Here is a 26,917-nt window from a genome sequence, read left to right on the forward strand (position 1 = left end):
GTTAGATGGACGAAATGGACAAGAATTGAATAACAGATTACGCTGCAGGAGCAGAAGAACTATCCTCTTCCTGATAAATTAGTCTACTTAGTAGTTTTAAAAATGCAAAAGACAGAAACATAAGGATTCCTGAACACCGTGTCCAATCTGAAACAACGAACGTATTTGTCAGTAAAGAAGTGGCTTTTAGTGACTCAGTTTCATAATATAAACAACAAGCTGCCCACTAGAATTATCTACACAACTGCAAATTTGGTTAGAATCTCCGCAGTCATGTCTGTTACAAGGTGTGTACTATAGACGCCATTTGCAGTTCACAACAACTTTATTGGTTCCACAAATATTATGTACCATAGATGGTTTTCTTTATATTAAATATATACATACATTTGTATATATACTGATCTATAACACATGAACCCTTTACAACATCTCTTCCTATGATGGAAACTAAATAATTTGATTAACAAGATCTTTGAAACTATGAGGCAACTTTACTGTTCTTCCACTGCACCTGATTTTGTTTAGAGTCCATTCCTTCTGTTGATGTTTGCCCTCTGTGCAGATATATTTTCTGGCATCACTTTGCCAACTCACAAGGGTCCTTAGCGAGCTAACTCATTTCATATTCACTGCTAGTTTACACTGTACCCATGTCACAGGATTCATTATAGTCTTTTCCTGAGGACAAATAATTCCTTGCTTGTTTCTAGGAAGTCATGGTTACAGTAGTAGAGTTGTCCATGTAATTCTACCACATATATGAAGGTTTGAATGGTCACTGAAGGTTTGTCTACACATACAATGCTGCACCTGTGCCACTATAGTGCTTTAGTGAAGACACTACTATGCCAAAGGGAGAGCTTCTCCTGTCAGCATAGTTAATCCACCTCCCCAAGAGGCAGTAGCTATGTTGACAGGAAAAGCTCTCCTTTCAACATAGTGCTGCCTACATGGTGTAAAATATCCACACCCCTGAGCGACACAGTTATACCGATATAGATCTGTAGTGTCGACCTGGCCTGAGAACAAGTCACTTTCCCATGTTGAACCAGTTTCATTTCAAGTAATGAATGATGAACTTTCATGGGGTGGCTAAAAGGAAGTCTGCATTACCGCTGCTTGTGCCATACTTGTTCTGTGAATATCAAGTTTCCTCTTCAGAACTAAAAATTCAGCTTCTTTCACAAACACAATATAACCTTAAATTTAAAAAATAATCTACTTACAGACTACTAAATTGGAAGTTGGGCAGATTTTAGAAAAATGGTTTTAACTTTCAGCCAGTTGGATTTCCATATAAACCTTAGTGACAACTGATTTCACATTACCATTAAAGTCGCTTGCTTCTGTTCAAACATCCAAAGTAAGGCAATTGGGGGGGGGGGGGGGGTAAAATATAGATATTAGAATTAAAAAAATAGCTTGATCTTAAAAAACAAACTTTAACATCCACAACTGAATGATTTAAAAATAAAAGCTTCAATCCAATTCAATACTTGTTTTTTTATTTCCACAGTCCCACATCAGTTGAAACAGATTTTTTTAAATGAAGCTTACCAACAAAGGTAAATATAAATTTGTCATTCTAATCACTATCTTCTTAGACGATATCCATGTCTACCACTGTAACTCGGTAAACTATGGCAGATGTCTATATAAGTGGACAACTCGCAATTAACAACTATTGACCTGAGGAAGTCACCAAAACAAGGATACAAACTGATGCCTATGTGGGCAGTTTTAGCAGTTAAGATACCAAGGACCAGATGGTCATTTAAAATGAACTACACTCATCACTACAGGCACTCTCTCCAAAAAAGTATGGTAAAAATTTACTCAACTACAGCCCATACTATACCTGTTCTGCGGAAAAATGGAAGACATTCTCCAGGTCTATCAAGGCAGCCCTTTTCAAAAGCCCTACAACACATTAAAATAAAAAGACATTTAAGAAGCTGCATGAACTCTTCCAAAAGTTTAGCTGTCCATGTGGAATAACCTAAATACAGTACAAGATGCTAAACGCTGTCCATGAGAAAATGAACTATACACAAAGACAGTCCTAGTTTCACCAAAAAGGAGAGATTTTATAAACTTCCATTAACATTTCTTTTAAAAAAGAGGAAATATATACAGAAGATTCCACTATGTTAAAGCTGTTACAAGCTTACAAAAGCCCCAGAATTTAGAGGGAAGACTAACAATAGTAATTCACTAACGTACTTCTTTCCCTTGCACTGTGAGTTAATGGCAAAACATTCTGGATTTGTCAGTTTGTGACATCCACTGACCCAGAACTCAGAGACACTACCTCATAATTGGTGGATCAGCGTCAACTAGTCTGACAAAGGTCCTCTATGTCAAGGATGACAGTTATCCTTGGTAGTAGGTCAGCAGGGATACAAACTTGGCAGACACTGCTCTACACCTTGCCAATCTGCTCTGGACAAGTACATTGATGTGCCAGCCAAACTCTTTTGCACAGATCCAGGAACATTGCTGAAGAGGTTTCCATCAAAGAGCAGCATAAGAATTTACAAGACCACGGATGCGTGAGATAATGTATTAAATATTAAAATTAAATATTAAATATGAAAGCAATTTTAAATGAGTTATCAATGTGAGACATGAAATGCACAAATACTCCATGTGATAAGGATAAATACCATTAATTTGTATCAGAGGAACAGCCGTGTTAGTCTGTATTCGCAAAAAGAAAAGGAGTACTTGTGGCACCTTAGAGACTAACCAATTTATTTGAGCATGAGCTTTCGTGAGCCACAGCTCACTTCATCAGATACATCTGATGAAGTGAGCTGTGGCTCACGAAAGCTCATGCTCAAATAAATTGGTTAGTCTCTAAGGTGCCACAAGTACTCCTTTTCTTTTTTCATTAATTTGTATGAGGTTGTTCCCTTACTGCAGGAGCTTCACTTTGATGACATATTTTTAGACAATAGCAGATGAGTTTTTAAAGTCTTTTACAGTGTTCTTTGTAACAGCTATACTGATTTGTTCAAAGAGATTTTCATTTACTTTGCATTTCAAATCAGATCACCCATGCTCCTCCCACCCCACCTCCCAAGAATGGAGAAGAGTAAAGGTCTTTGGAGAACACTATATATAACTGTCACAAAGAATGTCTCTATGCAATGGTTTAACTCTATTTTAAAAACAAAGAACTATTACACAATAAGGCACTTTCACTTAACACCTCCCTAAACAGCAGAATCTAAAAACGGACCAGTTACAAAGAACTGCTTCTTAATATTAAAGATTTAATCCTCTGTAAAGACTGTTCAAGGAAGCCGTGAAATGTGTATAGTGCATTTAATAAACCATTATTTGCATTCTGCATTGAGAGATGAGAACAATACTAGGCATTAAGATAAGTACTCTATCAATATAAAGATTATAAAGCAGGTCATCAAAACAAGTCTGACTTCATAGCAAAAATAAGGAAACAAAGAAAAATATGGTCTGTAAGCTTGAGCTCTTTCGGGTTCAGCCATGGGTTAAAATTCAGGAGGGCAAGGAAGTTATTCAACACTGTAGTGTGTAGTCTTCAAATGTATTAACTTCAGTAACTAAAAATATCAGAGAAACAATTCAATCCAAGTCCCACTGATGACATTCTCTCAATGCATCCCATCCTTCCTTTGCATTCCTCATAGTTCTAAAATTCCCCTGAGAAGAGGGAAAGTATAAGACGTTACTTTATCCTTCCCCCATTCATTTTTTAATCATCTTTACTTTATTTATCTTGTGTCTCCTTTGCTTTCATTGAAAAAAGTTTTCTTTCAAAATTTCCTCTCCCCTCTATAATATATCCTCCATATCGGGAAGCAAAATATGCTGGTTTCACTAAGTTAGGCAAACCACTGGGCAGATGTTTTTTAAAAAATAAATGCCTTGAGGCAATTAACAGTAATTTCAAGGCTTAGTCAGCAAAGTTTGATTCAAGTGAGGGTAAGCGTGGAACCACTACTGTCTTACTGTGGGGATCAAATTAAGAAATCAAGCAGCATATTTATTCAACTACATAAAGTTTATTTTAATCTAAGACCTACATTTTAATGTTTTCAAAATTATACTAAAACTCCTTTACTGAAGTTACTAGCTTTTCCATCACCTTGTAGCACCATTGTTTGCTGACTAGTGAGAAATATAGCAGCTTTTGATGAAAATGGCAGCAAAATGTAGATAGAGGGAAGGGGGGAAATGAGGTTGAACACAACCAAAACCAAGATTCAGAATCTGACAAAGTTATGGTACTCATGAACATCAGGCTTCCTAAGCATTACTGCAGCTGGGAAAAGTGTGCATTGAATAAACCTTCTTTAAAAAAAAGTGCTGACCACCATAGCTGAATATTTGGGGTTTAAAGTAAGTTGCTCTATTACAGTGAAAGGAGAGCAGCATGACATGGTATCTACAACTGAATTTTGCAGCTATAAACAAGACAACATGGAAGTATAGCACAATAATACAAACGTTGCAAGTTATTCCCTGGATATCTCATTATATTGGATCCGATCTCCAAGTTATTCATTAAGTATAATCTTTACAATTTCGTAGCACCTTCCATTAAAGAACCATAATGCACTATACAAACATTAGTGAATTATGTCTCTGGAAGGCAGGGAAGTACTATCCCCACTTTACAGAAGAGAAAAATTAAACATAAAGAGGTTAAATAGTTTGCCCAAGTACACATAGGAAGTCACAGAAATGGAAAAAACCCACAGGTCACTTGATTCCAGTCTTGTGTTTTAACCACAAGACCATGCTTCCTCTATTATGTCCCCCTAATCAGACCACAAGCCATGGAAACACAGGAATTGCCTTAATGCAGTGGTGGGCAACCTACAGCCCGCAGGCCTGAGCCGTTTTAAGCCAGCTTGCAAGTTCCTGCTAGGGACCAGGGTCTGGAGCTTGCCCCACTCTGGCATGGCCCCGCTCCGGCTCCCACGCACTCCAGCGGCACGCCCCCTTCCGGTGCTTCAATGGGAGCTGCAGGGGCGGTGCCTGCGGACGGGGCAGCGTGCAGAGTCACCTGGACCCGCATCTGTGTAGGAACTGGAGAAGGGACATGCCACTGCTTCCAGTAGCCGCTTGAGTTAAGTGCCGCTCGGATCCCGCGCCCCGAGCCTCTCCCCATGCTCCAACCCCCTGCCCCAGCACTGATCCCCCGCCTGCCCCCCTCAATCCCAGCCCAGAGCATCCTCCTGCACCCCAAACCTCTCATCCCCAGCCCCACACCAGAGCCTACACCCCCAGCCAGAGCCTGCACCCCATCCCGCACCCCAACCCGGAGTCCCCTCTGCACCATGAACTCCTCATTTCTGGCCCCACCCTGGAGCCTGCACCCCCAGCCAGAGTCCTCACCTCCCCCCGCACCCAAACCCCAATTTTGTGAGCATTCATGGCCCACCATACCATTTAAATTCCCAAATGTGGTCTTCGGGCCAAAAAGTTTGCCCACCCCTGCCTTAATGGATCAGATTAGTCCATCTAATCCAATACCCTGTATCAGGCCATGGTCTGTACTGCATGAAGGTACAAGAAATCCCATAGTACAGTGGTTCTCAACCTTTTTTTATTTGCAGACCCCTAAAAATTTTCCAATGAAGCTGTGGACCCCATTGGAAATCTACTGTCTATATATAGAGTAGAATTTTGTTCAGTGAGTTTTCAATCTGAGTCTTTCATGGACCCTTTAGACCAGAGGTCTCCAAACTGTGGAGCGTGGAGGAACGTTCACAGGGGTGCAGATGAGGCATGGGCCAGCCCCATGGCGCCGCTCCCAGCCTCGGCACCCTTACCATGTCCATGCCCCCATCCCACCCCACCCGTGGTCCTGCTCCCAGCCTGGGGGGAGGAACTGTAATTAGGGATAAGGGAGAGCATGACCTGAAAATGTTGGGGGACCACCACTGCCTTAGACATAGTCTGTGGACACCACAGGTTGAGAACCACTGCCATAGTGAATAATTAATGGAATATCCTTACAATTACAGAATAACCACCTCTTCACAAATGTATGCCACAAATCATGAGGGTTTACAGCCTTGTTTACGTTGTAGATAATGTAACTAGGATTGTTCTTATTAGCTCCTCATCTTTTTTAAATCCTGTTAAATCCTACACTTCAACAATTTGAGGCAAGGAGTTCCACAGGGATGAACACATTAAACATATTTCCAGTTATCAGCATTAAGTGAGCTGATCTGCAATTTCACTGAATGGCCCGCCCCCTTACATTTGCATTACCAGAAAGTGTAAACAGGCACAACTGATCAGTACTTTACTCACCTCTCACGTCTCATCTGAAGTCTCCTCACTAAACTAAACAGCCCCACTCTTTCCACTCCCCTCACAGGGAAGCGTCTCTGTCATCTTTCTTGGGCATAAGCTTTCGTGGGTAAAAAGCCCACTTCTCCTCCACGTGCATCTGAAGAAGTGAGGGTCTTTTACCCACGAAAGCTTGTGCCCAAAGAAATCTGCAAGGTGCCACCGGACTCCTCGTTGTTTCTGTGGGTACCCCGCTGAGACGGGGGTCATCTTTCCTACGGGCCTCAGAGCCCCTTGGGTTTCCGCCCCCACCCCCGGTGCTGTGAAGCCAGTCTGCAGCGCCTCACTCGCGGCGAAGCCTCGAGCAAACCTGCCGAGCAGGGACGCCCCGTCCCTCCACAGGCTGCGGGAGAAAAGACGTCGGAATCACAGGACCCACGACGCCCCCCTCCCCCAGCCACGCCCAGCCTCCCTCAACGTCCACCGACCCCCAGACCCCTCCTCAGCCCTCCCCGCCGCCCGCCCCGCTCCCCAGCCTCACCTACCTCCAACCCAGGCCCCCACCCGGGACCAGCCCTCCTCAGCCCCCCGCCCATTCTCCCTCTCAACGGGACAAGCCAGCCCAGCCCAGCCCAGCCCGCTCCAGGGGGCACCCTGTTCTCCAGGGGCCGGTCCCAGTGCGGTCAGGGAGCCGCTGCAGGAGCCCCGGGCGGTGAGAGCGGGGGAAGGGGACGGAACCTCCCGCCCCCAGGGGGAAAGGCCGCAGCTCGCACTTACCGGCCGCGCGGCCGTGGAGCGCTGGGCCCCAGCCTCGCTCTCGGCAAAACTTTATTCAGACGGGGGGACACACACGGCGCCTCCGCTCGGGCAGAGCCGGGCCCAGAGCCCCGGATGTGAATCTGGGCCGGGGCGGGGGAGGAGAGAGAGAGAGAGAGAGAGAGCGAGAGCGCGCGCGCAGGCAGATTCCCGCGGCACTGCGCAGGCGCCGGCTGGGCAGGGAGGGCTCTGACCCAATCCCAGCTACAGGGGGGGAGCAGGGAGATTGGGGGCTGGGGGAGGAGGTGGGATGGGGGAGTGTTGAAGAGGAGCTAGGTCAGGGTGGAGAGCAGGGAGGTTGGGGGCTGTGGGAGGAGGTGGGATGGGGGAGTGTTGAAGAGGAGCTAGGTCAGGGTGGAGAGCAGGGAGGTTGGAAAGGGGAGGAGGTGGGATGGGGGAGTTTTGAAGAGGAGCGAGGGTCAGGGTGGAGAGCAGGGAGGTTGGGATGGAGGAGGAGGTGGGATGGGGGAGTTTTGAAGAGGAGCTAGGGTCAGGGTGGAGAGCAGGGAGGTTGGGGGCTGTGGGAGGAGGTGGGATGGGGGAGTTTTGAAGAGGAGCTAGGTCAGGGTGGAGAGCAGGGAGGTTGGGGGCTGGGGGAGGAGGTGGGATGGGGGAGTGTTGAAGAGGAGCTAGGGTCAGGGTGGAGAGCAGGGAGGTTGGGGGCTGTGGGAGGAGGTGGGATGGGGGAGTGTTGAAGAGGAGCTAGGGTCAGGGTGGAGAGCAGGGAGGTTGGGGGCTGTGGGAGGAGGTGGGATGGGGGAGTGTTGAAGAGGAGCTAGGTCAGGGTGGAGAGCAGGGAGGTTGGGGGCTGTGGGAGGAGGTGGGATGGGGGAGTGTTGAAGAGGAGCTAGGTCAGGGTGGAGAGCAGGGAGGTTGGAAAGGGGAGGAGGTGGGATGGGGGAGTTTTGAAGAGGAGCGAGGGTCAGGGTGGAGAGCAGGGAGGTTGGGATGGAGGAGGAGGTGGGATGGGGGAGTTTTGAAGAGGAGCTAGGGTCAGGGTGGAGAGCAGGGAGGTTGGGGGCTGTGGGAGGAGGTGGGATGGGGGAGTGTTGAAGAGGAGCTAGGGTCAGGGTGGAGAGCAGGGAGGTTGGGGGCTGTGGGAGGAGGTGGGATGGGGGAGTGTTGAAGAGGAGCTAGGTCAGGGTGGAGAGCAGGGAGGTTGGGGGCTGTGGGAGGAGGTGGGATGGGGGAGTGTTGAAGAGGAGCTAGGGTCAGGGTGGAGAGCAGGGAGGTTGGGGGCTGTGGGATGAGGTGGGATGGGGGAGTGTTGAAGAGGAGCTAGGTCAGGGTGGAGAGCAGGGAGGTTGGGGGCTGTGGGAGGAGGTGGGATGGGGGAGTGTTGAAGAGGAGCTAGGTCAGGGTGGAGAGCAGGGAGGTTGGGGGCTGTGGGAGGAGGTGGGATGGGGGAGTGTTGAAGAGGAGCTAGGTCAGGGTGGAGAGCAGGGAGATTGGGGGCTGTGGGAGGAGGTGGGATGGGGGAGTGTTGAAGAGGAGCTAGGTCAGGGTGGAGAGCAGGGAGGTTGGGGGCTGTGGGAGGAGGTGGGATGGGGGAGTGTTGAAGAGGAGCTAGGTCAGGGTGGAGAGCAGGGAGGTTGGAAAGGGGAGGAGGTGGGATGGGGGAGTTTTGAAGAGGAGCGAGGGTCAGGGTGGAGAGCAGGGAGGTTGGGATGGAGGAGGAGGTGGGATGGGGGAGTTTTGAAGAGGAGCTAGGGTCAGGGTGGAGAGCAGGGAGGTTGGGGGCTGTGGGAGGAGGTGGGATGGGGGAGTGTTGAAGAGGAGCTAGGGTCAGGGTGGAGAGCAGGGAGGTTGGGGGCTGTGGGAGGAGGTGGGATGGGGGAGTGTTGAAGAGGAGCTAGGTCAGGGTGGAGAGCAGGGAGGTTGGAAAGGGGAGGAGGTGGGATGGGGGAGTTTTGAAGAGGAGCGAGGGTCAGGGTGGAGAGCAGGGAGGTTGGGATGGAGGAGGAGGTGGGATGGGGGAGTGTTGAAGAGGAGCTAGGGTCAGGGTGGAGAGCAGGGAGGTTGGGGGCTGTGGGATGAGGTGGGATGGGGGAGTGTTGAAGAGGAGCTAGGTCAGGGTGGAGAGCAGGGAGGTTGGGGGCTGTGGGAGGAGGTGGGATGGGGGAGTGTTGAAGAGGAGCTAGGTCAGGGTGGAGAGCAGGGAGGTTGGGGGCTGTGGGAGGAGGTGGGATGGGGGAGTGTTGAAGAGGAGCTAGGTCAGGGTGGAGAGCAGGGAGATTGGGGGCTGTGGGAGGAGGTGGGATGGGGGAGTGTTGAAGAGGAGCTAGGTCAGGGTGGAGAGCAGGGAGGTTGGGGGCTGTGGGAGGAGGTGGGATGGGGGAGTGTTGAAGAGGAGCTAGGTCAGGGTGGAGAGCAGGGAGGTTGGAAAGGGGAGGAGGTGGGATGGGGGAGTTTTGAAGAGGAGCGAGGGTCAGGGTGGAGAGCAGGGAGGTTGGGATGGAGGAGGAGGTGGGATGGGGGAGTTTTGAAGAGGAGCTAGGGTCAGGGTGGAGAGCAGGGAGGTTGGGGGCTGTGGGAGGAGGTGGGATGGGGGAGTGTTGAAGAGGAGCTAGGGTCAGGGTGGAGAGCAGGGAGGTTGGGGGCTGTGGGAGGAGGTGGGATGGGGGAGTGTTGAAGAGGAGCTAGGTCAGGGTGGAGAGCAGGGAGGTTGGGGGCTGTGGGAGGAGGTGGGATGGGGGAGTGTTGAAGAGGAGCTAGGTCAGGGTGGAGAGCAGGGAGGTTGGAAAGGGGAGGAGGTGGGATGGGGGAGTTTTGAAGAGGAGCGAGGGTCAGGGTGGAGAGCAGGGAGGTTGGGATGGAGGAGGAGGTGGGATGGGGGAGTTTTGAAGAGGAGCTAGGGTCAGGGTGGAGAGCAGGGAGGTTGGGGGCTGTGGGAGGAGGTGGGATGGGGGAGTGTTGAAGAGGAGCTAGGGTCAGGGTGGAGAGCAGGGAGGTTGGGGGCTGTGGGAGGAGGTGGGATGGGGGAGTGTTGAAGAGGAGCTAGGTCAGGGTGGAGAGCAGGGAGGTTGGGGGCTGTGGGAGGAGGTGGGATGGGGGAGTGTTGAAGAGGAGCTAGGTCAGGGTGGAGAGCAGGGAGGTTGGAAAGGGGAGGAGGTGGGATGGGGGAGTTTTGAAGAGGAGCGAGGGTCAGGGTGGAGAGCAGGGAGGTTGGGATGGAGGAGGAGGTGGGATGGGGGAGTTTTGAAGAGGAGCTAGGGTCAGGGTGGAGAGCAGGGAGGTTGGGGGCTGTGGGAGGAGGTGGGATGGGGGAGTGTTGAAGAGGAGCTAGGGTCAGGGTGGAGAGCAGGGAGGTTGGGGGCTGTGGGAGGAGGTGGGATGGGGGAGTGTTGAAGAGGAGCTAGGTCAGGGTGGAGAGCAGGGAGGTTGGGGGCTGTGGGAGGAGGTGGGATGGGGGAGTGTTGAAGAGGAGCTAGGTCAGGGTGGAGAGCAGGGAGGTTGGAAAGGGGAGGAGGTGGGATGGGGGAGTTTTGAAGAGGAGCGAGGGTCAGGGTGGAGAGCAGGGAGGTTGGGATGGAGGAGGAGGTGGGATGGGGGAGTGTTGAAGAGGAGCTAGGGTCAGGGTGGAGAGCAGGGAGGTTGGGGGCTGTGGGATGAGGTGGGATGGGGGAGTGTTGAAGAGGAGCTAGGTCAGGGTGGAGAGCAGGGAGGTTGGGGGCTGTGGGAGGAGGTGGGATGGGGGAGTGTTGAAGAGGAGCTAGGTCAGGGTGGAGAGCAGGGAGGTTGGGGGCTGTGGGAGGAGGTGGGATGGGGGAGTGTTGAAGAGGAGCTAGGTCAGGGTGGAGAGCAGGGAGATTGGGGGCTGTGGGAGGAGGTGGGATGGGGGAGTGTTGAAGAGGAGCTAGGTCAGGGTGGAGAGCAGGGAGGTTGGGGGCTGTGGGAGGAGGTGGGATGGGGGAGTGTTGAAGAGGAGCTAGGTCAGGGTGGAGAGCAGGGAGGTTGGAAAGGGGAGGAGGTGGGATGGGGGAGTTTTGAAGAGGAGCGAGGGTCAGGGTGGAGAGCAGGGAGGTTGGGATGGAGGAGGAGGTGGGATGGGGGAGTTTTGAAGAGGAGCTAGGGTCAGGGTGGAGAGCAGGGAGGTTGGGGGCTGTGGGAGGAGGTGGGATGGGGGAGTGTTGAAGAGGAGCTAGGGTCAGGGTGGAGAGCAGGGAGGTTGGGGGCTGTGGGAGGAGGTGGGATGGGGGAGTGTTGAAGAGGAGCTAGGTCAGGGTGGAGAGCAGGGAGGTTGGGGGCTGTGGGAGGAGGTGGGATGGGGGAGTGTTGAAGAGGAGCTAGGTCAGGGTGGAGAGCAGGGAGGTTGGAAAGGGGAGGAGGTGGGATGGGGGAGTTTTGAAGAGGAGCGAGGGTCAGGGTGGAGAGCAGGGAGGTTGGGATGGAGGAGGAGGTGGGATGGGGGAGTTTTGAAGAGGAGCTAGGGTCAGGGTGGAGAGCAGGGAGGTTGGGGGCTGTGGGAGGAGGTGGGATGGGGGAGTGTTGAAGAGGAGCTAGGGTCAGGGTGGAGAGCAGGGAGGTTGGGGGCTGTGGGAGGAGGTGGGATGGGGGAGTGTTGAAGAGGAGCTAGGTCAGGGTGGAGAGCAGGGAGGTTGGGGGCTGTGGGAGGAGGTGGGATGGGGGAGTGTTGAAGAGGAGCTAGGGTCAGGGTGGAGAGCAGGGAGGTTGGGGGCTGTGGGATGAGGTGGGATGGGGGAGTGTTGAAGAGGAGCTAGGTCAGGGTGGAGAGCAGGGAGGTTGGGGGCTGTGGGAGGAGGTGGGATGGGGGAGTGTTGAAGAGGAGCTAGGTCAGGGTGTAGAGCAGGGAGGTTGGGGGCTGTGGGAGGAGGTGGGATGGGGGAGTGTTGAAGAGGAGCTAGGTCAGGGTGGAGAGCAGGGAGGTTGGGGGCTGTGGGAGGAGGTGGGATGGGGGAGTTTTGAAGAGGAGCTAGGGTCAGGGTGGAGAGCAGGGAGGTTGGGATGGGGGAGGAGGTGGGATGGGGGAGTGTTGAAGAGGAGCTAGGTCAGGGTGGAGAGCAGGGAGGTTGGGGGCTGTGGGAGGAGGTGGGATGGGGGAGTGTTGAAGAGGAGCTAGGTCAGGGTGGAGAGCAGGGAGATTGGGGGCTGTGGGAGGAGGTGGGATGGGGGAGTGTTGAAGAGGAGCTAGGTCAGGGTGGAGAGCAGGGAGGTTGGGGGCTGTGGGAGGAGGTGGGATGGGGGAGTGTTGAAGAGGAGCTAGGTCAGGGTGGAGAGCAGGGAGGTTGGGGGCTGTGGGAGGAGGTGGGATGGGGGAGTGTTGAAGAGGAGCTAGGTCAGGGTGGAGAGCAGGGAGGTTGGAAAGGGGAGGAGGTGGGATGGGGGAGTTTTGAAGAGGAGCGAGGGTCAGGGTGGAGAGCAGGGAGGTTGGGATGGAGGAGGAGGTGGGATGGGGGAGTTTTGAAGAGGAGCTAGGGTCAGGGTGGAGAGCAGGGAGGTTGGGGGCTGTGGGAGGAGGTGGGATGGGGGAGTGTTGAAGAGGAGCTAGGGTCAGGGTGGAGAGCAGGGAGGTTGGGGGCTGTGGGAGGAGGTGGGATGGGGGAGTGTTGAAGAGGAGCTAGGTCAGGGTGGAGAGCAGGGAGGTTGGGGGCTGTGGGAGGAGGTGGGATGGGGGAGTGTTGAAGAGGAGCTAGGGTCAGGGTGGAGAGCAGGGAGGTTGGGGGCTGTGGGAGGAGGTGGGATGGGGGAGTGTTGAAGAGGAGCTAGGGTCAGGGTGGAGAGCAGGGAGGTTGGGGGCTGTGGGAGGAGGTGGGATGGGGGAGTGTTGAAGAGGAGCTAGGTCAGGGTGGAGAGCAGGGAGGTTGGGGGCTGTGGGAGGAGGTGGGATGGGGGAGTGTTGAAGAGGAGCTAGGTCAGGGTGGAGAGCAGGGAGGTTGGGGGCTGTGGGAGGAGGTGGGATGGGGGAGTTTTGAAGAGGAGCTAGGGTCAGGGTGGAGAGCAGGGAGGTTGGGATGGGGGAGGAGGTGGGATGGGGGAGTTTTGAAGAGGAGCTAGGGTCAGGGTGGAGAGCAGGGAGATTGGGGGCTGTGGGAGGAGATGGGATGGGGGAGTGTTGAAGAGGAGCTAGGGTCAGGGTGGAGAGCAGGGAGGTTGGGGGGCAGATGGGGTCTGTGGGAGGAGGTGGGATGGGGGAGTGTTGAAGAGGAGCTAGGGTCAGGGTGAAGTAAGGGTGGAGAGCAAGGAGGATGACAAGCAGGGAGCTGGATGGGGAAGGGCAACAGTCTTTAGGGCAGGGTGGATATTTTTAATCAAAAATTATTTTTTTCAACAGAAAATTGGATTTTTGACAAAACTATTTGGAGGTTGGGGGGCCATGAAAATGGAACATTTTCAATTTCAAGATTCTGCACTGGTGCCCCAGGGGTGATGTCATTGAGCTGTCTCGTTCCCTCCTCCATGGGCTGTTTTCCTAGCTTGGTTACATTATGCATACTGTGGGCCAGGGACTCCCATAAAGCACCACTGTGGCTCAGCAAGAGGGGAGGCCATAGCACATGCTGGGAGATGTAGTGTGACCATGGGGCATGCGGCAATCAAACTATGACACACAGGAGGCATCATGGTTGTATTTCCAAAATGAAGAATTTGGCCATAAAATTACCGCTTTCAATTATTTGTCGGGGTGGGGGGATACACCTTTTCCACCTCGTCTACTTTAAACCCTCCTCAGCCTCTCAGTGTTTCATACCGCCCCCTATTCAGACACTCAGGCTGTGACTCTGGTGGAGGCCATTGTGTGCTGGGTTCTGTCCCTTTCCAAACCCAAAAGGAGGGAATTTACCCCAAAGCTTGGGAAATTCTGGTCATGAGAGTTAGCACTGGCTTCCATCATGGATGAAACACTACTCAGGGCTTGACGATAACTTCCCTGCCCACAGGAGTTTTTGTTGTGTTTTTTTGGTGGCAAGCTGAGTATTGTAAAACTACAGTGGATGAAGGACTTCTCTTAAATTTCTGAACGCCCTACCTGTAATCTAATAAGGAGCTACTAAGAAATGTTTGGTAGCATTTTAGAAAAAGGATGTTGACCAGCAATAATCCTATAAAGAATCATACATTATATAATTATTGTACCACAAACAAAACAACTGTGGGATGGTGTCTGATAAAATTAAATTGTGTCCTGTACTTTTCTTGCAGTTCTTATTTCCTTGAAATGTGAGTGGACAGACACTTTTCTTGAAGAACTATAGCAACGCAATAGCTGATAGAGTATTGCAGGGAAACACAAGAAGGTAGACATTCATAGAACAATACAATGTATTCATTAGAAAATAGAGTTAGAGAGACAGGAAAATATAATGAGCATTACAGTATGTACTAGTAAGCCCAAAAGACCCACACATTTTATTTGTGTAAATTAGAAATTGAACTAAATCAAAAACCCAACCAAACAAAATTTTGTGTCATTCTACTGCCTTTGCAGTGTGCCAAACTTATACTTTAGATTCAAACACCTGAGCTTTGGAAACATTTGGATCCAGATCCAAATGCTGTGGCTCAGGATTATGTCTAGTGTAAATAGAAATCTTCAGCAGAATGATTTCCCCCAGCATGTTGTGACTAGACAGACACAGGCTATGTCTACACTGCAATTAAACACCCACGGCTAGCGCATGTTAGCTGACTTGGGCTTGTGGGGCTCAGCCTGTGGGGCTATAAAACTGCAGTGTCGATGTTTGGGCTCTGTCTGGAGCTAAGGCTCTGGATCCCTCCCCCCTGGCATGGTCCCTATACCACAATTTTACAGCTGTGTAGCACAAGCCTCAGGAGCCCAAGTCAGCTGACATGGGCCAGCCAGGGGTGTTTAATTGCGGTGTAGACACACCCACAGAGGGCTCAAGTAATTCTCCAGACATATGTTTCTATTGCAATTTAATAAGTGTGGAGAAAAAGGCTAGAGGTAGTTTAGCCAGTGAACGCGGTCAACCTCCTTTCGATACAACATCTCTGCACCAAAGACAGAGCTGGAAAAATAATATGCTAATATTTATTTCTGCAGAAATTAAACCATAGTTACAAAATACTTACTGTGGAGGTTTCAGAGTAGCAGCTGTGTTAGTCTGTATCTGCAAAAAGAAAAGGAGGACTTGTGGCACCTTAGAGACTAAATAAATTTGTTAGTCTCTAAGGTGCCACAAGTACTCCTTTTCTTTTTACTGTGGAGGTACTTTATCAAGATCCTGCTAGAAGTATGAATTTAAAAAATAAAATAGCTATCCTGCAAAAATAAAAGTTCTTCGAAGGAGCTTTATCACCTTCTTTGTAGCCATTAGGATAACAATTGTTCTGGCTTGGCCAACCAGTCTGAAGATGGAACAACAACAATAAAAAAGCTGGGTCTTTTCCAACCCTTTTGTCTAGCTTAATTAATAACGTGAATAACAAATAGGCAGCAGGCATTTTAGGTGTTGTTCATGTGTCAGCCATGTCTCCATGAAACAAAATGCACTCGTATTGGAGAGTTACTAAACACAGTCTTACACAGCCTGATGAAAGATACAATAGCATTATTATGTGTATGTTGTACAAAAACGCCAGAGTCCTGTTACTGATGGAGAAGGTTAAAGCACTCTAAGTTGGGGAGTGAGTGGGAGAGACAAAACATAAAGAGGTATGCAATTCTTAATTTAAACCTACAGAGGAGGTTGCGTTGGGCACAATGCTTGAACCACATAGCATCTCTGAAGGCAAAGTATTATTTTGAACATTTTGGAGCAAGCTAATGATGAATATATTCCAGCAGGTGAGAGGAAAGTTTCTCTCCTTGTTTTGCAGTAGAGGCAAAGAATTAGTGTCAGGAGAGTGGTCACTTTAGATAAGCTATTGCCAGCAGGAGAGTGGGGTGGGAGGAGGTATTTTTTCATGCTTTGTGTGTATAAAAGATCTTCTACACTTTCCACAGTATGCATCCGATGAAGTGAGCTGTAGCTCACGAAAGCTTATGCTCAAATAAATTGGTTAGTCGCTAAGGTGCCACAAGTACTCCTTTTCTTTTTTTCAATGAGAAAAATGTTGCCAACGTCAAGTGTCCAAAGACCAAATGAGCGGAACTTGGACAACCTCCTTCCTGTCAACAGGCAGGTAGAAATGACATGTTATAAACATTAATTCAAGTTTTGTATATTCTTAAGGCCCTTATAAAATCACAGTCACAAAAAATAGTAGACCACCTCAGACATGGTGTGTATCAGTTTAGATCAGATGGGCTGATCTCAAGTGCAGTACTTAATACGTTTTTCTTCCCACCTATGCTTCAGAACTTCCATCATGAATAACATAACTAGGTTAATATAAAACATGCAACAAGTGGACTCAAGTCACCCTGAATGTATTGTTGACAGAAACCATTTGAATTCCAAAAAGAAGTCAATCTACTATTTTTCATACTCACAGGCCCAGACTTGTAGAAATGCAGGCATGCAGTTGTAGGAATTTCCATGGAAATCACTACTTAAACATCTAGTCATACAGACATTTAATCGGTAATTGAGAGTCCAGATTATGCAGAAGCAATTGCAAATGCACATTTATAAAAATCTTGTTCTTGCTTCCTAAACTCAGGCAAATGTTTTCTGATGATCTTGGCTCCATTTGCTAATAGATTCCTCCAGTCTTAGTAAAGAGGACAGATTACTGTGACAGCTGTCTCTTTAAACCATCCTTGTCAGTCATATAATGCAGTCTATGCCCCCTTCACACTGGGGCTAACTCGGGGACTGTCTTTTTGTTATGTTTGTACAGCGTCTAGCACAAATGGGGTCCTGGTCCGTAACTAGGGCTACTAGGTGCTACAGTAATAATTATTATTAATATTTATTATTAATACAGTGCCACAGGGCCTGATCCAAAGCCCATTGAAATCAATGATAAGATCAGGCCCCAAATTATTAGAAGCAACATGTACATCTCAAGTTATATTATTCTGATCTTCTCGTCATATTCAGAATATGAACATTGCATTTCTTTTTGTTTAGCTGGAAACTAGCAGTTTGATAGCTAAATGAGATGTTTGAATTGTAAGGAAACTGTCTACAAAAAGGTTACTGAATTATAAAAGCTTGGCCTTCCTGTGACTCCTAAAATGACTGCATTGTTTAAATTGAACTTTAAAACTGCTGGGAGGGGGCAGGAACAGTTTAAAAATAGTTAACGTGTTTGTATTACACATTTTCTAAACCATTTTACAACCATGTTAAGTAACAGGTTGATTCTTGCAAGGTGGGGATGGGGTATTCCTCATTTCAGCTTAGAAGCATAAGGGTGTGGGGAGGATAGGATAGCATAGGGGAGATTGGAATTTCTCATTTATGAGCATAAATTCAATCTAGTTGAAATCTGGTGGGAGGATACACGATTGGATTGTAAAAATGAATGGCTATAAACTATTTAGCATGGATCAAGTGGGCAAAAGGGAAGGGGGTGTGGCACTCTCAGAAACAGGTAATACCATTTCTGATAGACATCAGGGAGCACAAGATGGGGTATTAAAGTTGATGTCTGCGACAAACCACCAAATCACAAATGGGAACAGAATGACTGCCTCCTTACATGCCTATATATAATGTGTAGGGCGAAAAAACCTATGTAATCATGGGGGATTTCAATATGAGTGACATATGCTGGAGGTCTCATGCTGCCAGTACTAAAACATCCTTGATTTTCTACAGGTTATAGATGACAATTTCCTAACTCAAAAAGGGTTGCAGCCAACACAAGAGACTTTTTTTATTAGGCCTTGTCCTAACAGATAAAGAGTAACTGATCACAGAATCACTTAGGTACAAGTGATTATGACTTGATCATATTTATACTGTGCAAGCAGAATAAAGTTCATACCAGTAAATATATATACCTGGTACTTTAATAGGGCCAGTTTCATAATGCTGAAGACAATTATGAGCTAAATCAGCTGGGAGGAAGAATTTAATCAGAAAAATATGAATGATAATTGGGAATCTTTTAAGAACACCTTACTAGATGCCCCAAAAGCCGCAATCAGCCAACTGAGAAAGAAAGCCATACTAGTTTAAAAAATGACCTGGTTTAGAGGGAAGGTGAAAGCAACTATATAAACATATGGAAGAAAGAGGAAGTTGATAGTAATGAATATAAATCAGAAGTTAGGAATTGTAGAAAATTGATAAGGGAAGCAAAGGGACATAAGAAGAACTCTATGACCGGCAGCGTTAAGGACAATATGAAGGAGCTTTCTAAATGTATTAGGAACAAAAAGAATCCTGACCATGGTATTGATCCATTACTAGATGGAAGTGGTAGAATTATCAATAATAATGCAGAAAAGGTAGATGCTCAATTAATATTACTGATCTGTATTTGGGGGGAAATATAGTTTCATCATATGCTGATGATAACACTCTTTCCATATCAGTAGTATGGTCTGAAGGATGTTAAACAGAAGCTATTAAAGTTAGATATTTTTAAATCAGCAGGCCCAGATAACTTGCATCCAAGAGTTTTTAAAGAGCTGGCTGAGGAGTTTGCAGGACCATTAATGTTGATTTTCAACAAGTCTTGGAGCACTGGGGAAGTTCCAGAAGACTAGAAGAAAGCGAATGTGCCAATTTTTAAAAACGGTAAATGGGATGACCTGGGTAAGTAGAGGCCTGTTAGCCTGACATCAATACTGGCAAGACAATGGAGCATCTGTTTTGGGACTTGATTAATAAAGAATTAAAGGAGGGTAATGTAATTAATGCAAATTGACATGGGTTTATGGAAAATAGACTCAAACTAACTTGATCTCTTTTTTTGGTGAGATTACAAGTCGTTGACAAAGATAATAGTGTTGATGTAATATACTTGAGTTCTCTGTAAGGCATTTGCCTAGGTACCACACAACATTTTGATTAAAAACTAGAACAATATAAAATTAACATGGCACACATTAAATGGATTTCAAATTGGCTAACAGATACATTTCAAAATATAATTGTAAATGGGGAATCATCATAAAACAGGTGTTTCCAGTCATGTCCCACAGGGACTGGTTCTTGGCCCTATGCTACTTAACATTTTTATCAATGACTTGAAAGAAAACATCAAATCATCACGGATAAAGTTGGCAGATGACACAAAAATGGGGGGAGTGGTCAATAATGAAGAGGACAGCTCACTGATTCAGAGTGATCTTGATCTCTTGGTAAACTGACCACAAGCAAACAATATGGGTTTTAATATGGCTAAGTATAAATATATACACTGGAGAGAAAAGAACGTAGGCCACGCTTACAGAATGTGGGACTCTATTCTGGGAAGCAGTGGCTCTGAAAAAGATTTGGGGGTCATGGTGCATAATCAGCTGAACAAGAGCTCCCAATGCGACACTGTGACCAAAATACAAGCCTGGGATGCCTAAATGGGAATCTTGAGTAGAGAGGTTATTTTACCTCTGTATTTGGCACTCGTGCGACTGCTGTTGGAATACTGTATTCAGTTCTGCTGCTCACAGTTCAAGGAGGATGTTGATAAATTGGAGAGGGTTCAGAGAAGAGGCACAAGAATGACTAAAGGAATAGAAAACATGCCTTATAGTGACAGAGTCAAGGAGCTCAATCATCTGTTTAGCGTACCAAAGAGAAGGTTAAGGGGTGATTTGATTGCAGTCTACAAAAATCTACATTGGGAACACATATTTAACAATAAGCCTTAAACTTAGCAAAGAAAGGTATAATATGACCAAATGGCTGGAAGTTGAAGCTAGACAAATTCAGACCAGAAATAAGGCATACATATTAACAGTGAGAGTAATTAATCATTGGAACAATTTACCAAGGGTCACAGTGGATTCTCCATCACTGACAATTTTTAAATCAAGATTGAATGTTTTTCTAAAAGACATGCCCTAGGAATTACTTTGGGGGGTTCTCTGCCCTCTGTTATACAGGAGGTCAGACTAGATGATCCCAATGCGCCCTTCAGGCCAGGGCCGGCTCTACATCTTTTGCCGCCCCAAGCTCCGAGAGTGCAACTGCCCAAGCAAAAAAAAAAAAAAAAAGGGACGGCCGGAATGCCGCCCCTGGAATTGTGCCTCTATGAATCTACAAGCATACTCCCTCTCACTGCTGCCTGTTTGGGGAATAGGGGTGAGGGAAGGGCTACATAAAAAGAGGGAGGGGAGAGGAATTTGAAACAATCCATCTGTGTTTTGGCTGAGTTTACCAAGATGGGAAGGGCAAACATATCACTTATATCTACAAGTGTTATGGTGGGGAGGAATCATCACTTTTTAGGTGTCTGTGCAGAAGAATAGGATCAACTTTTGAGGAGAGCTTAAGGGATCGGGAGGGAGCTGCTGTTCCTCTTTTTATCCATTTCATCTTGTCAGGTAACCCCACTATTCACTGCTTGATGAAAACAAGCAAAATACATGACGAATAGCTACTTCCCAGCAAGAAAGTAAATTCAGAGGTTTAGTATGTCTTAGACTTTCTTTTCCCCCCACATGTACTATAAGTGTTTTCAAAATATGGAGTAAAATGTTTAACCACTCATCTGTGGTGAATTATGGGCTACTATGGGATATTAACGTATCAGGTGCATGGCCCTTGAGTTCTATAATGGTACAGTGTGGATGCTTTTGCAGAACAGAAACAAAAAGTATAACAAACTCCTTTTAAAGTTAGTTGGAGCAATATGAAATGTCCTGTTAGGTCCCTGTGACCTATCCGAATGTGAAGACAAAAATGTCAGGAAATAGTTTTGCTTGCATTACTAGACAGCATTTCCACATTATTGTTGCTATCATTGCTCACCTGCTGGCGATCTGCTGTTGAATGACAAATGACAGCTCACTGAACAGTAAGGGAAAGGATGTGCAACAGTATCTCCTTGTGTGCTGATGCTACAGATGTGTGATACTAGGTATTAAAATGAGGTTGCAGAGCAGTGGAGGGAAAGCTAATGTTATATCTATGAATAAAGTTAAAGCCACAAACTTTTTATTATTAATTGACTGGAAAAATGACTTGGACCAAGCATGCGATCAAACACTGATATATTAGTGAAGATATTATAAACAAGGAACACTATGGCAAGATTAATATGACTATTCTCAGTTGAGCACCGACGGACTTCTCTGCACTGAAAAGAACACAGAAGAAGTGCATGCATGAGCTGTTGATGAGATATCCATGTTGATATGTGTGGAAGGTGGTAAAAGTGCAAGACTGAACAGAGATAGAGTACAAAAGTAGATTGGGAGTCTTACGCATAAAAATACTAATCAAACCCATGGGAAGTGCAACGTGGATAGGATCAAGGACAGAATAGGTCACAGAAGAAGCTACCAACAAGGGGACCCTTTGTTTGAATACTGTTTCAAGTTTCTGTACTACAGCATGATCCAACTCCCATTAAAGAAAGAATCTTGCTGGAGCAAAACACTGTTAATTGGATGTGGTCCTTGAAGAGGAGAAAAACTTCCTGGAAGAGCAGATAAAATGTCCCATTTACTTAACTCAAAATAAAACACTCTCACAGAGGAAATACCAGAGAGAGGAATTTAAAATTGCTTGATTCCTCAGAATATCTATCCAATGTTGTTCACTGCATAGATCATCCTTCATCTTATACTCCTTTTAGCTTTTATGGAGAGAACCGGGGTGCACTCTCACTTTTATTAACTCTCAATCAACGGTTCTCAACCTTTTCTATACTGTGTTCCCATGTTATAACAACACTTTCCAGAATTTTAAGACCCACTCCCTTCTGGCTATAAGGAATAGGAGAGATGCCACAACTCTACCTGGAGCTTTTTGTGTCCACCAGGTTGTGAACCTGTTCTCTAAATCACTGAGAACAGAGATGCTGGATCATGAAATGGAAGTTATAGAAAGTTGTAATATACAAGGGAAATTATTCCCACATCACTATAAACTTCCTGCCCTATTATTATACTCAGGTAGCTCATTATCAGAGTTTTTTTTTTTCTTTATTTAAGGTTTAAGCTCTGCTGTCAGATTTTTAAGTCACTACAGATTTACTCACTTGCAAGACAACAACCTTCACATGGTGCTCCTGTTAAGCGCTGGTGTTTTTTGTGCTTTGTGCAAATTCACTAATATTTCAACATCAGCAACTGGCCACTGGATGTCGCATTATCGACCTCCCAGTGAAAGTAGCAACTTGCATACCTTATGGCTCCTCTAAATGTGTAGTACATTGTGTGTCCGGCACAGAACCCTGGGTATATAACTTCCAAGGTTATTGGCTACAGGGATGCTGTCAGTTTCTGAAAGGTTGTCACTCCCAAATGTCAATATACTCTCCTGAGCATACTCAATTTTGAAAGTGTCTGACATCTGGACTGGACACATTCCATATATGGGATGGTAGGGAGGTCTAACATGCTGCATCATACTCATTACAGCAATCTGTTGACAAACCACTGAGTTGGATGTCCACTTTTCCACTTTCAGTCGTGGAGTTAGGGCTAACATTGACAATAGCTATGCACTGAAAGTTGTCCCTGTGGCTGCACAGCCAAAGCCACAGGAAAACTATTTTGAGCCCTAAATAGTGGAAACGTTGGAAATACAGCACATTGCTCACATAATGGGCCAAAGTCTCTGGGTTACACCCACCTTTCTGGAGATGCTTGGATGTAACAGAGCAGATTTACGCTGCAGCAGAGATAAAAAAGTTTTCCTCTTTTTTAATATGTGAAACCAACTTATTCTTTAAAACAAAGGAATATTTTCCACAAAAATATACAATTTATAGCTGTATTTGTGGCGGTCTGTCATATCTGTTACAATAAAGTTAATGCACCCCACAGTACATGTGTGCATACATGATGCTTACAGCTAAACTATCAATCCATTCATTACGCAGATACTTTTGGCTGTCATGGAGTGCAACTGTCAAGACTACTACATTTTATGGTGGGCTCTTATGACTAAACAATCTAAAGCAAGTAGAAAGCACATTGATATATCTATATCTTTATCTTAAGAGCAAATGAGTGACGGTAAAGATAAACAATGCTAAAGAGGACCAAACCAACCTTCCATACATATACATGCATACACAATTCTTTTTTAAAAAAGAAAAGGAGTACTTGTGGCACGTTAGAGACTAACAAATTTATTTTTAGTTATCAACCCAAATGATTCAGCAAGACAAAATAGTCCAGTGCCATTACTGTGACATGCCATTCATCAGGACAGTGGTACAATTAGTGATGTCAATATTCCCAGGAATCAAAAATCACCCACATCTGAGCTGCACAGGCCTGAGTCTCCTCTCATGCTGATTTAAATAACGTAGAGTATCTCCTCTGATGTCCCTAGAGTTACACAGGTGCAAAACCAGGGTAAGGAGGGAGGGATAGCTCAGTGGTTTGAGCATTGGCTTGCTAAACACAGGCTTGTGAGTTCAATCGTTGAGGGGGCCATTTAGGGATTGGTCCTGCTTTTGGGGGGAGGGATAGCTCAGTGGTTTGAGCATTGGCTTGCTTAACCCAGGGTTGTGAGTTCAATCTCTGAGGGGGGAAAAAAAATTGGGAATTGTGCCTGCTTTGAGCAGGGGGTTGGACCAGATGATCTCCTGAGGTCCCTTCCAACTCTGATATTCTATGATTCTATGATCAAGAATTAGGCCCGTTTGAGTTTAAATGTATCTTCGCACAAAGTGACACAACTGTATTTTTTCTGACCCTTAAGCAAAGATTGTGTTTTGTTTTAATAATTTCCTCTCCCATATCAAAGTCTGCTAATATAAGTACACTAATGTCTATCTCAGGAAATGAAACTGCTGAAAAAGAGCAAAAATGTTATTGGCCTTTTCTGTTTTGAACAAATATAAGCAAATACTTTTAGAATAAAACACAAATGCTATTCCCTTTAGTGCCGAATTTTGTGTAATAGTGAAAGTAAAAGAGGAGCATAACTTTTGCAACTTTTCAGCACAAATTTTACAAATTACTTTCGTTTTCACTGGAGCAATTTTCAGCAGCAAAAATAGCTTTTTATGTAGTCAAAAAATAGAAGTGGGATATTTACTGAAATGAAAATTAAATGCTGCCTGACAAACGAGTGAAGAAAAGAATCCAGTTTTCATAGAAAGTAGCCAAAAATTGGACTTCTCATCATTTCTCCAGCGGTGCCATTTCTCCCCTACCCCTTTTGAAACAGCTCTATTACGCAAGTATTTAAAAAAAAGAGATACATGGGGAAAAACAGCTTTTAAATTTAAGATGCTTTTTACAATGCTGCAAGAAATTGGATGAAAATATTTCTCTGTTTGGAAGTACTAATGTTTAAACTCCTCTACATTTGGCATTGCAGAGGGAAAGTTAAAAGTTCATAAACTTTTTTGCTTCAGATGCGTAGATGGGCCCCATGTAAGGCTGTGTCACCAAAATAGTTCACAACCCTAATTACAGTGCACACATCTTCTACAGAATGACATTTTGGGTTCTCGAGGCACTTTTAGATCATATTTAAAATACACAAACTACTTCATTTGTTGTGAGCGTGTGTTATTCTGTAATATATTTTCTATATTAATTGCTTCCCATTGTAGTAACTACGGAATGGTGTATTTGGATTGGGCTAAAAGATGTTGAAGAATAAAATATTATACAATTTGCTAAACCAGCTGGAATAGAACTCCTAAAACCATTAAAACAAAATCATTTTTAGTCGAGAATCTTTTCGTATCCATTTTCGAAAGCTACGCTTCAGCTCAAAACTCCAGCTTCTCTATATTTAGATTCTGCATTATTCCAAACCCACTCTGGATGTCAGGAATTTTACACAACTACAGCATTGGTATTAAATAAATCTTTATCACTTCATGCTTTAACTGGAATCTCAGAAGTTAACAGCAATGACCTTGCTAACATATACTATCTCTGGGATTCCACTTTCACAGGCACATATTTAGATCTCCGCTGCATTGTTGAGGTGCCTAAAAAGAGTACAAATCACAGCTGAAACAGTAAAATCTGCAAACTTTTAGAAACTTATGCCATGTCAGAAGATCTCCTTCCCCTTTCTCCAAAATACATTTCAGAGTTTAACAACTTAGGGAGTAGAAGCCACTGTTGTAGAAAAAATAACCACATGAACAAAAATCAGTTTTACCTTGGAAAATGTTATTGCTGGTCCATTTTCTCTGCACTTATTTTTTCTCTCTAGTCCCTTTCCAAGTGATTTCTATTTCTCTGTCTTCTTCTCTCATACTGGCGACAGAGAGGCTAGGGGTGGAGCCCTAAGCAAAGTATCCCCCTGCCTGCTGGGAGAACTGAGGTATCAGATAACACATACTCCATAGCAAAGGAGCAGAGGCAGTCAAGCTGGGAAATCTGTGTGTATGTGTAAGAGAGAAAGAGTTCAAATTCCCACTTTAGAAACTTTGTGGAAAAGTTATCCCTCAATTTTATTTTTGTTTCCTTCTTCCATCTTGAAATAATGTCCTTAATTCCAGTTCAATGTAGCCATATTTTGTAGGGCGTCTTTCATACAATCCACATAAAAATGCTACCTAAGTATTAAATCATATCATTATTAGAAATTATTGATTTTTTTCCCCAATGAATAATTTGTTTAGTGCGTTTTTTTTCTGATTTGCCAACTGCGAACCGACAGTGATATTCTCAAATGTATTGACTATTTGTTTTATGTTTCCCTGTAAATAGATACTTTGGGGCTGAATGACCCTTATTTTAGATTAAAAGGACAACAGAACAAAGAAGAACAAAAGGTAAGTCTCTAGGAGAGAGCAAAGTATATGCTCTCGGTAACTGTATTGAACTGAACACAATATGGCTGCCTATCCTGCTTACAGCGGAGTCCTTGGAGATTTCCAGGTGCAGTGTACTTATATAGCTATATTCATGCTTTGGGTATATCTGCACTGCAGTCAGATGTGTGATGGCAGCTCATGTAGAAACACCGGAACTAGCTTTAATCTAGCAAGCTAGTGCTCTCATAGCAGTGAAGGCATAGCATGTGGCAGCATGGAGTTCAGCAGGGGCTAGCCACCTAAGTAAGTACCCAGGGTCCCAGGCCAACTTGTACAGCTGCAAACACTTACACCAGTAAGTGAAATTATTCACGGGACTAAGTGAATCGAGGATGAACCCTTAACGATTACAATAAGCTCTTTTCAGTCTCCTGCGGGGGCCGGCAACCTTTCAGAAGTGGTGTGCCGACTCTTCATTTATTCTCTCTAATTCAAGGTTTCATGTGCCAGTAAGACATTTCAATGTTTTTAGAAGGTCTCTTTCTATAAGTCTATAATATATAACTAAACTATGGTTGTACGTAAAGCAAATAAGGTTTTTAAAATGTTTAAGAAGCTTCCTTTAAAATTAAATTAAAATGCAGAGCCCCCTGGACCGGTGGCCAGGACCCGGGCAGTGTGAGAGCCACCGAAAATCAGCTCGCCTGCTGCCTTTGGCACGCGTGCCATAGGTTGCCTGCCCCTGGCCTAGTGCTTAAGCACTTAACACACATATTGGTCCTCCATGCTCACTAGGTAATTAGGACTGCTATGACTGACCTTATTTGCGACTATTTTACTGTATTTATATTTTATTATACAATATCTTGTATGTTTCTAACTGTCTGTTGTTTAAATTGTTAGTACAGCAACCGGAGCATCTCTGTTACTCTAAAAAACAGCGAGGAGTCCGGTGGCACCTTAAAGACGAACAGATTTATTTGTGCATAAGCTTTTGTGGGTAAAAAACCCACTTCTTCAGATGCATGGAGAAGTGGGGTTTTTACCCACGAAAGCTCATGCCCAAATAAAT

General features: G+C 45.8%; 1 protein-coding gene across 9 annotated transcripts in view; it reads right to left on the minus strand.

Moving 5' to 3' along the window:
* Positions 1–25,339, minus strand: part of SMAD5 (SMAD family member 5) — a 42,694-nt gene extending 17,355 nt beyond the window's left edge. For 4 of the 9 annotated variants that reach the window (XM_048861046.2, XM_048861039.2, XM_048861047.2 and 1 more), the window contains exons 1-2: positions 7,075–7,210; positions 1,862–1,923 (exon numbers count right to left, since the gene is read on the minus strand). The gene's annotated coding sequence lies outside the window, so the exon portion shown is untranslated. Of the gene's footprint in view, positions 1–1,861; positions 1,924–7,074; positions 7,211–25,244 lie in introns of those variants that run through there. The other 5 variants (XM_048861042.2, XM_048861043.2, XM_048861041.2 and 2 more) reach the window with 3 other exon arrangements.
* Between the last annotated feature and the right edge of the window lie 1,578 nt (positions 25,340–26,917).

The sequence above is a fragment of the Caretta caretta genome, chromosome 8 (assembly GCF_965140235.1).
Source record: "Caretta caretta isolate rCarCar2 chromosome 8, rCarCar1.hap1, whole genome shotgun sequence".
Lineage (NCBI taxonomy): Eukaryota > Metazoa > Chordata > Testudines > Cheloniidae > Caretta > Caretta caretta.